At 41.7% G+C, this 14,903-nt stretch overlaps 1 protein-coding gene across 2 annotated transcripts in view; it reads left to right on the top strand.

Annotated features, from left to right (window-relative positions):
- The window catches only part of LOC109871032 (synaptotagmin-like protein 5), a 70,154-nt gene that overhangs the window by 20,443 nt on the left and 34,808 nt on the right, over positions 1-14,903 (top strand). The window lies entirely within an intron of this gene.

The following is a 14,903-nucleotide window of genomic DNA, read 5'->3' on the forward strand; positions in this document are numbered from 1 at the left end:
TGTGCAATGACCCAAAGATGTATGGGTATCTTCTCACCTGCTAGATCACTGCAGTGTTATTGTCACGCCCTGACCTTAGAGAGACGTTTTATTTCTCTATTTGGTTAGGTCAGGGTGTGATGTGGGCAATCTATGTTTTGTTTTCTATGTTTCTTTATTTCTATGTTTTGGCCTGGTATGGTTCTCAATCAGGGACAGCTGTCTATCGTTGTCTCTGATTGGGAATGATACTTAGGTCGCCCTGTTTCCCTCCTTTCAGTGTGGGTAGTTGACTTTTGTTAGTGGCACATTAGCCCTGAAAGCGTCACGGTTGTTCTGCGTTTGTGACATTTTAAATAAAAGGAAAATGTACGCTCACCACGCTGCACTTTGGTCCACTTCTTTTGACGGCCGTGACCGTTATCCACAGTATGATATCTGTAGTATATAGTCACAACTATATACACACGTTCACCTTTTCAGGCTTCATAAAAATGTTCACATAATGTGATTTTTGTCACTACTCTGAACTGAGATTGTGTGCTTTCTGGCACTTTGACAGAATTAGAATATTCGACATAGCTCCTTAGACCAGAAATAGTTGAGTTGGAAATTGTTAAGATGCACAATTAAATCATACCGTAACCAATACTGCGCATGATTCCACAATCTCTCTGAGTGTAATGGTGTGTAATATCATCCACTGTTGAAGGATACTCCATCCGTACAGAATGCTGATTTGTGAGTAGTGTAGTGACGTTGGTTAAGTGGAGTGTTTAGTGCTCTCCTGGTGTTGCCACTGGATTGAGATGCTCTGACATTCACCATCGATCTGTGTCCATGTCAGAGTGGCATTAAATATTTAGGAGGAAACCACTGCAGCGAGAGACACAGCTTGGAAACTCTCACCACACACACAGAGGATGTATAGTATATTCATTTAACAGCAGAGAATTCAATGGAGCAGAGCAGTTTTTTTTATTTAATATTTTTTACTAGGCAAGTCAGTTAAGAACAAATTCTTACTTTCAATGACAGCCTAGGAACAGTGGGTTAACTGCCTGTTCAGGGGCAGAACGACAGATTTGTACCTTGTCAGCTCGGGGATTTGAACTTGCAACCTTTCGGTTACTAGTCCAACGCTCTAACCACTAGGCTACCCTGCCGCCCCATAACATTATTTTAATACACAAGTCAGTCAAATGGATGACATATTGTATATTAACGTATAGAGGTATGGATCATTTTACAATACCATCTATTACGATATTTTGATGCAGTGCTAAATAAATCAAAACTTCTACAATTACACTACTTTACTGTCAGTTTTGCCCTAGTTTGGTTGAGTATAAAACAATCAAAATGGAGAAAGACCATTAAAACTACTTGCAATCCTAGGGTCATCCACTACTCATAAAACTTGCCATTTTAAGACGTTTAGAATTCAGAAACGGTCAAATAACGGCATTATTTTGGGGGTTGACATAATGTTTTGGCCATATAGCTCAGACCTTCAACACAGTACAGTCGTGGCCAAATGTTTTGAGAATGATACAAATATTCATTTTCAAGGTTTGCTGCTTCAGTGTCTTTAGATATTTTTGTCAGATGTTACTATGGAATACTGAAGTATAATTACAAGCATTTCATACGTGTCAAAGGCTTTTATTGACAATTACATGAAGTTGATGCAAAGAGTCAATATTTGCAGTGTTGACCCTTCTTTTTCAAGACCTCTGCAATCCGCCCTGGCATGCTGTCAATTAACTTCTGGGCCACATCCTGACTGATGGCAGCCCATTCTTGCATAATCAATGCTTGGAGTTTGTCAGAATTTGTGGGTTTTTGTTTGTCCACCCACCTCTTGAGGATTGACCACAAGTTCTCAATGGGATTAAGGTCTGGGGAGTTTCCTGGCCATGGACCCAAAATATCGATGTTTTGTTCCCCGAGCCACTTTGGTTATCACTTTTGCCTTATGGTAAGGTGCTCCATCATGCTGGAAAAGGCATTGTTCATCACCAAACTGTTCCTGGATGGTTGGGAGAAGTTCCTCTCGGAAGATGTGTTGGTACCATTCTTTATTCATGGCTGTGTTCTTAGGCAAAATTGTGAGTGAGTCCACTCCTTTGGCTAAGAAGCAACCCCACACATGAATGGTCTCAGGATGCTTTACTGTTGGCATGACACAGGATTGATGGTAGCGCTCATCTTGTCTTCTCCGGACAATCTTTTTGCCGGATGCCCCAAACAATCAGAAAGGGGATCCATCAGAGAAAATGACTTTACCCCAGTCCTCAGCAGTCCATCCCTGTACCTTTTGCAGAATATCAGTCTGTCCCTGATGTTTTTCCTGGAGAGAAGTGGCTTCTTTGCTGCCCTTCTTGACACCAGGCCATCCCCCAAAAGTCTTCGCCTCACTGTGCGTGCAGATGAACTCACACCTGCCTGCTGCCATTCCTGAGCAAGCGCTGTGCTGGTCGTGCCCTGATCCCGCAGCTGAATCGACTTTAGGAGACGGTCCGGGCACTTGCTGGACCTTCTTGGTGCCCCGAAGCCTTCTTCACAACAATTGAACCGCTCTCATTGAAGTTGTTGATGACCCGATAAATGGTTGATTTAGGTGCAATCTTACTGGCAGCAATATCCTTGCCTGTGAAGCTCTTTTTGTGCAAAGCAATGAGGACGGCACGTGTTTCCTTGCAGGTAACCATGGTTGACAGAGGAAGAACAATGATTCCAAGCACCACCCTCCTTTTGAAGCTTCCAGTCTGTTATTCGAATCAGCATGACAGAGTGATCTCCAGCCTTGTCCTTGTCAACACTCACACCTGTGTTAACGAGAGAATCACTGACATGATATCAGCTGGTCCTTAGGTGGCAGGGCTGAAATGCAGTGGAAATGTTTTTTGTGGATTCAGTTCATTTGCATGGTAAAGAGGGACTTTGCAATTGATTGCAATTCATCTGATCACTCTTCATAACATTCTGAAGTATATGCAAATTGCCATCATACAAACTGAGGCAGCAGACTTTGGGAACATTTATATTTGTGTCATTCTCAACTTTTGGCCACGACTGTACAACCATACAGTCAGAAAATGATTTCTTACACACTACCATGAAAATAGAGTTAGACCAGTTATACATTTAGAACATAGGCTAATAACAATATACAGCAAATTGGCATGTGTTACCTAGAGTTGCTTTTTCAATGTAACATTTCTAGAGTTCATTCAGGAGTTAAATCAACTCTGTACGTGTTAAATTAACAGTCAATGGTGTAAAATAACCCCAGTGTTGGTATTAATAGCCAGAATTAAACCAAAAACATGAACAGTAAGAAAAAGCAGAATCTTGTTCAAGGACTGAGTTATGCATTAAGGAGAGAATGCTTTCCTGTGTGATAAATATTAATGAGACAGACAGACCACCATGACCCTCAAGCAGCTCTTCACAAACCCTTAAACCCTTGAGCATTACATTATACATCTCTGTGTCAACACAATGAAATTATCTGGTAAGATAGATCTGCTTCTCTGAAGCTGGATCTGCTGATGAATGGGGAAAAATCTGTGAGCTGAAATATATTTTATTTAGAACGAAAAACCCACTGATTTAAGGCCAAAGAAAGTCTCTAAAGTCTGATAAATTTGTGCTGAAATAATGAGGCTGAGACACTGATGCCTTGGTGGGATCTGCTATGTTTTCCATGGGATCCATGGGAAGACGACGCAGGGTGACCCACATACCCACATTTAGGGTATACACACAAGCACAAATGCGCATTGCGCACATGCCCACACTTACAGTACACACGCACATGCACACGTATGCACAAACACATAGGTGCGCACACACACTAAAGCACTACGTACACGTCAGTAGTGACACATACAAACTAACACTATGGGCACACATGCATACACTGGCACACATACACAGTACTATCACACAAACACACGCACATAGGATAGTGTGCTATTGTTGTCTGTATCACTGTAGCACTGATCCTAATACCAGAGCTCTCTACACAACAGCCCTGTGCCCAGGGAAGGACTGGGATCAGAAATCCGCTTGGGCATTTCTTAAACAACGGCCCATTCTATTCCCTCAAGGCCCCCACACAGGCCTATTTTATTCCTTGAGACCGACATTTTTAGCCAGAATATTATAATTTTGATTATTTAAAAAAAAACAAGTAAGACAGGTCCACTAGGCTAAAACTGGAACAGTCCATCTGGCATTTGCCCGAGATGTCAGATGGCCAGTCCTCCCCTGCCTATGCCCAAAGACTAAAAGCAGGGAAAATAAAAGTAGGAAGGGGAGAGAGAAAACTGGGGGAGGGGGAGGGGTTGAAATGCTCTTTGAAAAGTGTATTACATTTGATGGGACATAGACACAATCAATCTTAATGAGTTTTTATAGTTTTTATTTAGTTTTTAATTGTGTGTGTGCTCGTGTATGTGTGTTATAATGTACTGGATGTCTAAGTTATCTCCTGTTCACATTGATAGTTGGATTGTTTTTACTCTACTTTACACAAAATATAATCTGGTTCTTCTGCTTCTTGTCAACTGGAGCATGGTCACTCTGACACTCCTGTGGTGTGTAATAGGTAGATGGATGCAGCTTTCTCCACTTGTACCTGCTGCAGTGAAACAAAATGTCTCCTGGGTGTCCACAGTCCATTCTCTCAGATAGTGAATGTAGTTTTAAACCACATAATGGAACCAACAATAACTCCATACCATTGGCTCAAAATCACACTGCAATGGGCCCAGAGATGGGCCCTGCTTGATAGATGATACATATGTAGTGGGTGAGTAGTCTGACGCTAACAAGGCTTCCTTGCGTCACATAGGCAGATGCTACACATTGGGAGTGGAGGAGGTGACCCGCCTGTAAATGACTGAGCCCTTCGAAAACAGCTACATAAATCCAATTCATCAGCAGGTATCACCTGCTAGTCACCCAGGTATCGGCACAGTCCTTTCCCTCTCTGACGTAAATGTAGTCGGAACCCACATGATGACACAAGAGACACCGGATACTTCGCTTCTATATTCTGAATTCTGTTACCATAGATCCCCATTCAAGAAGTCACACATGTTTTGGTGACTCATTCCTTTCTGCCTACCCACAGTGGAATGGACGCTATTGATAAACCATTAGTCAGACCATGAACTGTAGCCTTGTACCGCATAATGCAGAAAAAGGTAGGAAACTCCCTCCACTGCTACTCCCACGCTACACCAAGAAATCTCAGTATTTATTTTATGTCCTGACCCAGAGTATTCAGATCTGGGCCTACAGGTCTGCAGCATTGCTCTGCTGGTTCTATCCTTCCCCTCTTGTTAGGAACTGATTTAGACCTGGAACAATAGATTAGTGGAAAAATCAATGACATGAATCAATTAGTTAACCATTCACAGCAAATTGGCTGTGTTAGTGTTGATTTTTCAGTATAACATTTCTAGTGTTGATTCAGGTGTTAAATTAACACTTGTTGGTGTAAAATAATCCCTGTGTTGGTGTTAATAACTAGCATTAAACCAAAACCACGCTCATCATCACAATTCCTAGCATGTTTAGTGCAGGTTGTTTTTTAGAATTGTTTGTTTCAATATCTATGTATCTATGCATGTACTTTAATTTACGTTAAATTATGCTACTCAAATATAAAACATTTTTTTTATAACTAACCTAATCTGTTACTTGTATTTATTGCTCCCTTTACTGAAATGGTTGTTCAAGTTTAGATGCTTAAACGTAGTATCATATCTTACCCTTCCCAACCCAGCAATAATTCAGAATGCATGTTGTGGGTGAATGAACATTCAAAGTGTTAGATAGCCCCACTCTGGCTGGATTCCAATAGGAATTACACGTCACTTAGCAAGCCAGCATAATGTGACATACAGTATATGTCTGAATTTGTCTGAGTTTCAGCACACCTCAAAATAAGGCATTAAGAAATATGTTGTATTATATTAAATCATAAAAATGGTCTAATCACATATTTGCTTAAGATCTTACTTGGTAAAGGCCACATGACTGAATGAATGATATATAAATGCAACAAACATTTCTCTGTCACTAACAAATACAGTCATGGTTATTCTGGGAAATATGCAAATAAGGCTTTACACTTTGTTAATTAAATGCTGAAAAGTGTGGACCCATATAGACACTGGACCAGTGTTAAATGTAACACTCTCAGTGTTGATTTAACACTGGAGAATGTGCTGTGTTGGAGACAGAAGTTCGAGAAACAGAATCATGATAAAGTTGAAGTAGAAAGGAGAAAGATAATAGAAGAGTTGCAAAAGCAACAGCACTGCGGACTCAAGTGTCAGATTTAAAAGCACTTGCCATAGCTCCGGCTTTATCGGTTGAGTGCAGATTAGGGGTGTGCCGAGTACTCGGACAAAATGAATATTGTAACGGATATGGTGCATTTTCAGAATACAATAATGACACATATTTTTTTGTAGTTCTCCGCGATAAGAAAAAAGTCATTTTCAGCTGCCAGCACACATCTCTCTTGCACTCAAACAGTGTGAAGCGCTGTGTGCTCTAACAACTATTGTTTAGTTATTGTGTCAGTAAAGAAACGGTCGGGGTAGCGGTTGAGCCTGCTGCAATGATTGGATTAGAACAAACCGCTCCCCCTCTGCTCTCATTTCCCCAAACAGACACAAGCGGAGTTGTTTCACTCACTCGTATCGGGGCAGAAGTTTCCCCTTCTCCAAATATTGTCTATAAATCAGAATCCGTAACTAGTCATTGTTGTGAAATGTAGTTATTTCCGGGCGACTTTGCTGAGGTCATATGGTTGTTTTTGTCTGTCTACTTGGTGTTGTTTATTAGGTTACTTTGTCTGTCCATGTAATTAGTCCATTGCTGATGACGTCTGTCGTTATTTCGTGATCCAAGCCCATGCTCGCTTACTATTATTATTTGTTCTCGTCCAGGCATGTTTACAGATCATTAGAAAATAAAATGACAAATGTCGATTGTTTATTTTAATTGTGCAAATGTTATGGCATAAGTGTAGGGAGAGAAGTTATGCTCCTCTCAAACGTGAAACAGCATGGGGCAAGTGAATTAGCCTACCTTCATCTAAATCTGTGTCTGGAATAAATACAGGCAGTAGTATCAGCCTATTTCATTGATAAATGAATAGGACTAAGTAAGTAAATCATGTGCATCTTCATCTGTCGGGATCGTTTACCTTTGAACAGTGTGTGAAGGAACATAAGTCACTATGAGTGATATCGCAGTAAAAGGCACTTGAGGTATAGGCTTTATCGGCATTTAAAGCACACTTTGGGGTTTTACGATGACAAGTAAATAAAGTAAAGTATGAAGAGTTCAGCACACCGTATCCAAACCGGTGCGCCATCGTGCGCAAGTTGATTTTGTCCCCCCACACCAAACGCGATCATGACAAGCAGGTTAAAATATCAAGACAAACTCTGAGACAATTATATTAATTCGGGGACAGGTCGAAAAGCATTAAACTTTTATGTCAATTTAGCTAGCTAGCTAGCAGTTGCTATCTAATTTGTCCTGGGATATAAAGTTGAATTGTTATTTTAACTGAAATGCACAAGGTCCTCTACTCCGATAATTAATCCACACATAAAACGGTCAACCAAATAATTTCTTGTCATCTCTCCTCCTTCCAGGCTTTTTCTTCTTTGGACTTTAAATGGCGATTGTCATCTAAACTTTCATTGTATTACCACAACAACCAACGAACTCAGTTGCCTTTCAATCGTCCACGTGGGTATAACCAATGAGGAGATGGCACGTGGGTATCTACTTCTATAAACATGAGAAGATGGGAGTGGCAGGACTTGCACAGTGATCAGCGTCACAATTAGAACTGACTCCTATTTTAGCACTTGGCAACGCAGACGCTCGTTGTCGCAATAATTGAATAACGTGTGTTTAAATCTATTTTGCAACGCTCGTGCACGCAACGTGAGCGGTGTAGTCAGCATGTTAGTGCAGAGTGCGGTACCTCTGGTTAGAGGATGAATTTTGGACATTCCTGGTTGTTGTATTTGCTATTAGTGTGTTTACGGTTTAGCAGTGTGCTGAAGGAGGGCTCCCACTCCCACACAACACAGCACCTGCTTTTGTGACATTTAGGAGTCCGACGTAAAGAGACAGGTACTGTAGACACAGTAGTGCGACACAATAGCAGAATTAATGGCACGAGGTCAAATCAAATTAATTCATGTATTGAGTCAACAGACATCGTTGTTCTTCTAGGCTGCTTACTTGAGTCACATTTTATATGCTATAGATTTCTATGGCTGCCAGGTTGTGAAGTAGTCTGGATATTGGCTGGTATTGCAGATGGAGTGTCTTACTATAGATTACATAATGTATGTTTGTGAGTGCATGTTTGTGTGTGTATCAGTGTGTGTGTGTGTGTGGTGTAATCATGTTTATCAGTGGGCGTACGTGTGTGTGTACTCATGTTCATCTGTGTGTATAATATATTAGCACACTGAGGCAGTGATGGGGTAAAAGAATGTGTATCTGATATCATGGGTAAAGTGCAAGTACAGATGATCACATGTACATACATGACATTGTGCGTGTTGTGAAGTCTGAGCATAAACTCATACAGAGCAGGCGTGTAATTAAGTAATAATGCCCTTGAACAGGGTTGGTAGTTATTTAGGCAGGTTACCTTAGTGTTCTTGGGCACAGGCACTATGGTGGTCTGCTTAAAACATGTTGGAATTACATACTCGGACAGGGAGAGTTTGAAAATGTCATTGAAGACACTTGGCAGTTGGTCAGTTCATGCTCGCAGTACACGTCCTGGTAATCTGTCTGGCCCTGCGGCCTTGTGAATGTTGACGTGTTTAAAGGTCTTACTCACATCGGCTGCGTGATCACACAGTCTTCAGGAAAAGCTGGTGCTGTCATGCATGTTTGTGTTATTTGCCTCGAAGCGAGCATAGAAGTAGTTTAGCTCGTTTGGTATGCTTGTGTCACTGGGCAGCTCTCGGCTGTGCTTCCCTTTGTCGTCTGTTTGCAAGCCGTGCCACTTCTGATGAGCGTCAGAGCTGGTGTAGTATGATTTGATCTTAGTCCTGTATTGACGCTTTGCCTGTTTGATGGTTCGTCGGAGGGCATAGCGGGATTTCTTATAAGCTTCTGGGTTAGAGTCCCTCTCCATGAAAGCGGCAGCTCTAGCCTTTTACTCATTTACTCTTTTAAGCGGATGTTGCCTGTAATCCATGGCTTCTGGTTGGGGTATGTACATACAGTCACTGTGGAGGCGACGTCATCGATGCACTTATTGATGAAGCCAATGACTGATGTGGTGTACTCCTCAATGCCATCGGAGGAATTCCGGAACACATTCCAGTCTCTGCTAGAATAACAGTCCTGCTTCATCTGACCACTTTTTTATTGATCTAGTCACGGGTGCTTCCTGCTTTAATTTTTGCTTGTAAGCAGGAATCAGGAGGATAGAATTATGGTCAGATTTACCAAATGGAGGGCGAGGGAGAGCTTTGTATGCGTCTCTGTGTGTGGAGTAAAGGTGGTGGTCCAGAGTTTTTTCCCCCCTCTGGTTGCACATTTAACATGCAGATAGAAATTTGGTAAAACGGTTTTAAGTTTCCCTGCATTAAAGTCCCTGGCTATTAGGAGCGCCGCCTCTGGGTGAGCGTTTTCTTGTTTGCTTATGGCAAATACAGCTAATTCAATCCTGTCTTAGTGCCAGGCTCTGACTGTGGTGGTATGTAAACAGCTACAAAAAATACAGATGAAAACTCTCTAGGTAGATAGTGTGGTCTACAGCTTATCATGAGATACTCTACCTCAGGCGAACAATAGCTCGAGACTTCCTTAGATATCATGCACCAGCTGTTATTTACAAAAATACATAGTCTGCCGCCCCTTGTCTTAACAGACGCCGCTGTTCTATCCTGCCGGTACAGCATATAACCAGCCAGCTGTATGTTGATATTGTCGTCGTTCAGCCACGACTCTGTGAAGCATAAGATATTACAGTTTTGAATGTCCCGTTGGTAGTTTAATCTTGCGTATAGGTCATACATTTTATTCTCCAAAGATTACATGTTTGCAAGCAGAATGTAAGGAAGTGGGGGTTTATTCGATCGCCTACGAATCCTCAGAAGGCAGCCTGCCCTCTGGACCCTTTTTCTCCATCTCCTCTTCACGCAAATCACGGGGATCATGGCCTGTTACCGAAAAAGCAGTATATCATTCGCATCGGGCTCATCAGACTCATTAAAAGAAAAAAAAGGATTCTGCCAGTCCGTGGTGAGTAATTGCAGTCCTGATGTCCAGAAGTTATTTAAGGCCATAATAGATGGCAACATTATGTACATAACAAGTATAAAATAAGTTACAAACAACGCAAATAAACGAACCAAAAAACACAATCAGTTGGGGACACGTAAAACGTCCGCCTTCTTCTCCTGCGCCAGTTCCATTGAAGGGAAATCTTAACGCTACAGCATACAATGACATTCTAGACAATTCTGTGCTTCCAACTTTGTGGCAACAGTTTGGGGAATGCCCTTACCTGTTTCAGCATGACAATGCCCCCGTGCACAAAGCGAGGTCCATACAGAAATGGTTGTTGAGATCGGTGTGGAAGAACTTGACTGGCCTGCACAGAGCCCTGACTTCAACCCCATCGAACACCTTTGGGATGAATTGAAACGCTGACTGTGAGCCAGGCCTAATCGCCCAACATCAGTGCCCGACCTCACTTATGCTCTTGTGGCTGAATGGAAGCAAGTCTCCGCAGCAATGTTCCAACATCTAGTGGAAAGTGTACTGTATATCAGACCGTATACCCTGTGTATGACAAAACATTTATTTTTACTGCTTTAATTACGTTAGAAATAAGGCACAATAAGGGCTGTATCCAGGCACTCCACGTTGCATTGTGCTTAAGAACAGCCCTTAGCAGCGGTACATTGGACATATACCACACACCCTCGGGCCTTATTGCTTAACTATATTTGCTTGGCTTCCCCCTAAGTCAGAGAGAAACAAAGGCACTGTCCCATAAGTCCTGCCGTATAAGAGGGTGCACAGACTGCACACACACTGGTGCACATACACACACACGAACATACACACACACACACACACACTCTCACTCATCCATACACACCCTTCATCTCACAAAGTTGGAATACATTGCACACACATGTTTAAATACACAAGACATTGCAGATCTAATCTTGGCGGAAAACATTTCTGAGTAACTCAAAGAATTCCCCACAATTGAAGCATGATATGCTAACTCATGGTGTACACTGTGAAGTGTGTGTGTCCTCAGAATCCAGGAGAAATGCTTCAGTTCATTGTACTGTTGGATTCTTAGATCGACTCACACCAAAGGTAAACCTCGTTGATGTTCAGTGTCTGTCGCTCAACCAAACAGCCATTTAGTGTCAGACTATTGATTCATCCATCAGTTGTTGTGGAGGAGCAGCGCAGTGCCACTTGATATGCTGATCACAAGCACCTCGGTGTCTGGGCTGAGACACATCTGCTGGAGGTGGCTGTGCGTCTTCATTGCACACACAAAAATGTGGGTTCCTCAAGGGTGCTTTAGAAAGGTGATGGTTCTATGTAGGCTTTGGCGGTATACCTATACGGTATATACCGTATGCCAAGGTATTTGGAAATAGCCACGTGATGGTTTTATGTAGGCTTTGGCGGTATACCTATACGGTATATACCGTATGCCAAGGTATTTGGAAATAGCCACGTGAAGGTTTTTCAAAACCGTCAGTACCGTTGAAAGATTTTCTTTGAAGTTTTTCAGTATATTTAAACATTTGTAGCTGTTTTTGAAGTGAATACCTGCAGTCAACATACGTTAGGAGATAAAGCAGATCGCAGTCTTTATTTCACCATCTCATTATTTCACATTATGAAGCTTATGTAGTTACCCAGAACAGTTAAGCCAGTCCCGTGTTTGTTTGTAAACAGCACAACAGGAGAAAGCGGGAGCAGGTGAGTCCAGCTGTGTATTGAAAGGGTTCGCATTTGGGTTTTACGTAATTGAATCTTACATTTTAGCAGAGAAAAATAGGCTGGCTACACCTGAGGAAAGTACCGGAGAAAAGTAGCTAGACATCAGTCAGAGCGCTGTCTGCTGATAGAATTGTATTTTTATTTATTTATTTCACCTTTATTTAACCAGGTAGGCGACCTGGCCAAGATAAAGCAAAGCAGTTCGACACATACAACAACACAGAGTTACACATGGAGTAAAACAAACATACAGTCAATAATACAGTATAAACAAGTCTATATACAATGTGAGCAAATGAGGTGAGAAGGGAGGTAAAGGCAAAAAAAAGGCCATGATGGCAAAGTAAATACAATATAGCAAGTAAAACACTGGAATGGTAGATTTGTAGTGGAAGAATGTGCAAAGTAGAAATAAAATGGGGTGCAAAGGAGCAAAATAAATAAATAAATAAATACAATAAATACAGTAGGGAAAGAGGTAGTTGTTTGGGCTAAATTATAGATGGGCTATGTACAGGTGCAGTAATCTGTGAGCTGCTCTGACAGCTGGTGCTTAAAGCTAGTGAGGGAGATAAGTGTTTCCAGTTTCAGAGATTTTTGTAGTTCGTTCCAGTCATTGGCAGCAGAGAACTGGAAGGAGAGGCGGCCAAAGAAAGAATTGGTTTTGGGGGTGACCAGAGAGATATACCTGCTGGAGAATGCCAGAAAGCCTGTTCGTGAATTGTCAATCCGGGTTTAGAAGTGCAACTGAAGCACAACATTTGTCTGATGCCAAGCAGAAATTACAATAAGAAGCATATTAGATCTGCGTTTACAAAACGCTGCAAGCTATTTCTGCATTTAATATTTTTTTTGCGAGAAAGACGCAGAATTCTAAGTTTAACTTGCTATCTAAGTGGCTGAATTAATAAGGTGATGGGGCATCATATTGTGTTAGCTTTCTGCTGTGTTTGAGAAGGCAAACCCTTTGGATTAGTTATTTGTACAGCTGCCACTGCTATCTTGATTTCCTTGTGTTTTTTCTCCTCTCCATTCTCAGCCCATCTGCTCCCCCCTTCTTCACCCGGGCAGAGCAGGCACGCCCGCAAAACACCCTGAAGTCATTGTCCGCACCCCCGCATAAATCTAATTACCATATTGAAACATTTCCCATAAAAATCAGTCAGTTTAAGATAGAGATATGAATGGAAGCAAGTCCCCAGCAATGTTCCAACATCTAGTGGAAAGCCTTCCCAGAGGAGTGGATGTTGATATAGCAGCAAAGGGGGAACATACTCCATATTAATGCCCATGATTTTCGACAAGCAATGTGTCCACATACTTTTGGCAATATAGTGTACATACACGCACAATTTGATTTGATCTTTTTAATGCAACTGTGAGTGAGAGTGCCATTCCAGTTTATCTAATGTGTTGTGTTATATTATGTCATGTAATATATGACTATGGCCAGTGACAGTGTCTTGTGAAAGAGAATGGTTGAATTGTGAATTGAGAATGGTTGACTAAATCACTCAGTGGTTTGTAATTCTCTTCTTGGGAACCCCCAGCTGTTCCAGAGGTAGCTCACTTGATTAAACGTTTCAATTAATGCAATAGTAATACCTATAGAATTTGAACAATATAATACGGCTGACCAGAATAAAAAAAACTATGGTTCATTAAAAGGATCTACAAAAGAACATTTCATATTAAGAAATGTTCTTTATTGCAGGGGTTCCTAAACTTTTTCCCTCAGATGCCCCTTCCAGCATTGGGGAACATCCTGCGCACGTGCCACGTCTATTTCTATGGGCACAAGAACTGTTCATGACGCAAATTGTTCACACACCTCTAGTTGGCAGAGACAGAAGACATTCTACGTTTTGCAACTTCTCTCTCTCTTGTTTGTTGTCTTCCATTCTCTCACTCTGTCCTTGGTTTCTGTTTTTTTATTCCCCATGTTATCTCTCCTCCATCTTTCCCCTCTCCCACCCTCCTTTCAGTCTGTCTGCCCCCTGATTAATTCCTTTTTATTCCCCATGTTATCTCTCCTCCATCTTTCCCCTCTCCCACCCTCCTTTCAGTCTGTCTGCCCCCTGATTAACTCCTTTTTATTCCCCATGTTATCTCTCCTCCATCTTTCCCCTCTCCCACCCTCCTTTCAGTCGGTCTGCCCCCTGATTAATTCCTTTTTATTCCCCATGTTATCTCTCCTCCATCTTTCCCCTCTCCCACCCTCCTTTCAGTCTGTCTGCCCCCTGATTAATTCATTTTTATTCCCCATGTTATCTCTCCTCCATCTTTCCCCTCTCCCACCCTCCTTTCAGTCGGTCTGCCCCCTGATTAATTCCTCCACTTCTATCTACATCAATTTCACCGTCTTTTTCACCCTCAGTCCTTCCTCCTCTTCTCTGACCCGTCTGTCCTGTATTATTTTATTCCTCCATCACCTTCTCCATCTCTCTCTGTCAGCCACTTAAAAACAGAACATCTGCCCTTGAAAAGCTGAATCATTAGAGGATAAACCTATGACACTTCAGTCACAATTATTTTCCGTTGTAATTCAGAGAACGATCAAAACGTGAGATTTGAAACAAAATCATTATACCGTATTCCTTTCCGTATCTATCTCCCCCCAGCAGGATAGAGGGTGCATATAGATTAGACAACAAACGTATGATGAATGTTGCTGAAACGAATTGGGAAAGGCAATCAGTTTCTTCTCAACTACAGACTCAACACAGATAGCACAGCTGCTGTATAGACAAAAACATCGGAATACTTTTGCTTTTAGAACCAATCAAAGAATACCATCCTCTGTGTGTGTGTGTGTGTGTGTGTGTCTTTGAAATAACAGCAGGACTCAGTGTTGACAGTGGCAT

Source organism: Oncorhynchus kisutch, linkage group LG26 (assembly GCF_002021735.2).
Source record: "Oncorhynchus kisutch isolate 150728-3 linkage group LG26, Okis_V2, whole genome shotgun sequence".
Classification (NCBI taxonomy): domain Eukaryota; kingdom Metazoa; phylum Chordata; class Actinopteri; order Salmoniformes; family Salmonidae; genus Oncorhynchus; species Oncorhynchus kisutch.